Source organism: Epinephelus lanceolatus, chromosome 1, assembly GCF_041903045.1.
Source record: "Epinephelus lanceolatus isolate andai-2023 chromosome 1, ASM4190304v1, whole genome shotgun sequence".
Lineage (NCBI taxonomy): Eukaryota > Metazoa > Chordata > Actinopteri > Perciformes > Serranidae > Epinephelus > Epinephelus lanceolatus.
This window is the reverse complement of record NC_135734.1, coordinates 48,258,225-48,262,057: the sequence shown is the minus strand read 5'-3', so window position 1 is coordinate 48,262,057 and position 3,833 is coordinate 48,258,225.

The window sequence follows — 3,833 nt, the reverse complement described above, 5'->3', positions numbered from 1 at the left end:
GGAGGAAAAGGAGAACAAAGACAGAAGGAGAGAAAAGTAACGTAAAGCCTGAGTAATATAAATGTTTTCCAGTCAGGAGGTTAGGAGGAGGTTAGCAGGAGGAGTCACTGACATCTTCATGGATATCAGACACTAGGGTTTATGTCAGCGTCTTTAAAATTTGAATTCATGGAAAGACAAACTTCTCTTAATCTCAAAAAATGTCCAACTTTTGAAACAAAGTTGGACCTCTGATTGGGAAAGCTTCATGTCCCTACTTGATGATAGATAACATCATCTGTTTAGCGTGCCTTATGCTTTTAGCTTTTTGCACTTTGCCTGCAAGTGGCAAACAAAACATGAAACTAGCGACAAAAATCCTTCTAAAAAGCACCTTTTCCCACCATTAACGTTTGAATGTAAAGGAGCTCTAAAGTCTTAAGCAGCAACATTGGGAACAGTTGATATTTTATTTCACATTAAGCCAAATTCTGTGACAAAATGCTCACAGGAAACTTGGAGTGAAGGCATCCTAAGCAGAGAACGAAGTCACGCTACCTTGTGTGTATTTTGTAATCAAAGCTTCTCTGCGGTTTGTTGTGATAAACCGGTCCGGCTGCACGTGTGTGTTAGTATATGTGAACATGCCACTGGTTAGCTTATTGCTGCCGATTTGCACTGCACTCACAGTTACCAGTGTCATTGCGGAGAGGTAGCATCCACCTTCCAGTTTCCCTTGGTTAACACGGTTAGCTCTGTTAGCAATGTTGCTGTTGTTTAGCACTGCTTACTGAGTTACCACTGTTAGCTGCTCACTGCCGGCACAGCCCCCTCCATGTTGAGAACTGTGTGCAGACAACTCTGAATATCATGTGGAGTTAAATCAAGTTAAATCAAGAATATCCAAAAATTCATGAAGTTTAAGAATGTTGCTGTTGTTTAGCACTGCTTACGGAGTTAACACTGTTAGCTGCTAGCTGCCAGCTGGGCCACCTCCATGTTGAGAACTGTGTGCAGACAACTCTGAATTTCGCATAGAGCCCAAGTTAAATCAAGAATATCCAAAATTCATGAAGTTAAAGAATGTTGCTTTTGTTTAGCACTGTTGGCTGCTAGCTGTTGGCTCAGCCACCTCCATGTTGAGAACTACGTGCAGACAACTCTGAATTTCACATAGAGCGCAAGTTAAATCAAGAATATCCAAAATTCATTAAGTCAAAGAATGTTGCCATTGTTTAGCGTCGTTAGCTGCTAGCTGCTGGCTCAGCCACCTTAATGCTGAGAACCATGTGCAGGCAACTCTGAATTTTGACATAGAGTCAAAGTTAAATCAAAAATATCCAAAATTCATGAAGTCAAAGAATGTTGCCATTGTTTAGCACCATTAGCTGCTAGCTGCTGGCTCAGCCCCCTCCATGTTGAGTGCTGTGTACAGACAACTCTGAATTATCGATAGAGATCAAGTTAAATCAAGAATATCCAAAATTCATCAAGTTTAAGAATGTTGCTGTTGTTTAGCACTTCTTACCAAGTTAGCACTGTTAGCTGCTAGCTGCTGGCTCAGTCACTTGCATATTGAGAACTGTGTGCAGACAACTCTGAATTTCGCGTAGAGCTGAAGTAAAATCAAGAATATAGAAAATTCATTAAGTTAAATCAAGAACTTCCCTTAAAAACATTAAAACTTAAGAGATGTTCAGTGGTTTCACCCTGATGTCTGACTCCTGAGACAACAGCGACTCCTCTTAGCTTCTCCTCACTGAACAGGAAGTACAGCCTGTAGCAACTTTGGAAGTAAGGTTTTGGCACTTTATCGATTCCTCTTGGAAATAGCGACTATCATCATTGAAATGCTGCATCATGTTAAATGTATTACATACAGTGACAGAAATATCTCTGTTTTGCTCATAGGAATGGTTGTAACCGCCGAGGATGTTTACTGTTCACTCTACAACCAGTCATGTGATTGCTATATTTACGTCCTGTTAGCCTAATATGCTTTTTTTCTCAATAGTGTTGGAATGGCTGCTGTACGCTCCGGGCTAACTCTTGAGGCGATGACACATGGGCAACATCTAGAGGCCAAAAGCCTGAACAAAAAATATCTAGTTACAGTGTTGAAGTCTAGTCACCAAACCCCAAGTCCAAGTCGAGCCCAAAGTCTGTGATGTTTTAATGTTAAATGTTGAAGTCTGAGTCATCAAAGGCATGTCCGAATCACCATGGTCATGTTCGAGTCGCTGTGATCAAATCAGTATATGCATCTCTGAATCACCTCTGCCATATCCAAGTCTTTCCAGTCACGCCCAAGTCAACTAAGTTGTCACAAAAGGCACTAAAAATAAAACAATAACATAACACACCAGATTATGACAGCATGTTTGATTGACCAGTCCATGTCTGAATCAAAACCGTCATGTCCGAGTCCCATTTGAGTCACTGTGATCATGCCCGAGTCACTTTATGTCTAAATGAACATAGTCAAGTCCAAGTTGGCATGGTCATGTTCAAGTCACTACAGTTATGTCTAAAGTTGTGTTTACGCCCCAGGCACTACAGTTATGTCAAAGTCACTACAGTCATGTCTGAATGAACATAGTCAAGTCCAAGTCGGCACGGTCATGTTCAAGCCTCTAGAGTCATGTCTAAAGTTGTGTTTACGCCCCAGGCACTACGTTCATGTCAAAGTCCCTACAGTCATGTCTGAATGAACATAGTCAAGTCCAAGTCGGCACGGTCATGTTCAAGCCTCTAGAGTCATGTCTAAAGTTGTGTTTACGCCCCAGGCACTACGTTCATGTCCAAGTCCCTACAGTCATGTCTGAATGAACATAGTCAAGTCCAAGTCGGCACGGTCATGTTCAAGCCTCTAGAGTCATGTCTAAAGTTGTGTTTACGCCCCAGGCACTACGTTCATGGCAAAGTCCCTACAGTCATGTCTGAATGAACATAGTCAAGTCCAAGTCGGCACGGTCATGTTCAAGCCTCTAGAGTCATGTCTAAAGTTGTGTTTACGCCCCAGGCACTACGTTCATGTCAAAGTCCCTACAGTCATGTCTGAATGAACATAGTCAAGTCCAAGTCGGCACGGTCATGTTCAAGCCTCTAGAGTCATGTCTAAAGTTGTGTGTACGCCCCAGGCACTGTTCATGTCAAAGTCACTATGGTTATGTCCAAGTCCCTACAGTCATGTCTGAATGAACATAGTCAAGTCCAAGTCGGCACGGTCATGTTCAAGCCTCTAGAGTCATGTCTAAAGTTGTGTGTACGCCCCAGGCACTGTTCATGTCAAAGTCACTATGGTTATGTCCAAGTCCCTACAGTCATGTCTGAATGAACATAGTCAAGTCCAAGTCGGCACGGTCATGTTCAAGTCTCTAGAGTCATGTCTAAAGTTGTGTTTACGCCCCAGGAACTACGTTCATGTCAAAGTCCCTACAGTCATGTCTGAATGAACATAGTCAAGTCCAAGTCGACATGGTCATGTTCAAGTCACTATAGTTATGTCTAAAGTTGTGTGTACGCCCCAGGCACTGTTCATGTCAAAGTCACTATGGTTATGTCCAAGTCCGTACAGTCATGTCTGAATGAACATAGTCAAGTCCAAGTCGGCACGATCATGTTCAAGCCTCTAGAGTCATGTCTAAAGTTGTGTTTACGCCCCAGGCACTACGTTCATGTCAAAGTCCCTACAGTCATGTCTGAATTAACATAGTCAAGTCCAAGTCGGCACGGTCATGTTCAAGTCTCTAGAGTCATGTCTAAAGTTGTGTTTACGCCCCAGGCACTACGTTCATGTCAAAGTCCCTACAGTCATGTCTGAATGAACATAGTCAAGTCCAAGTCGGCACGGT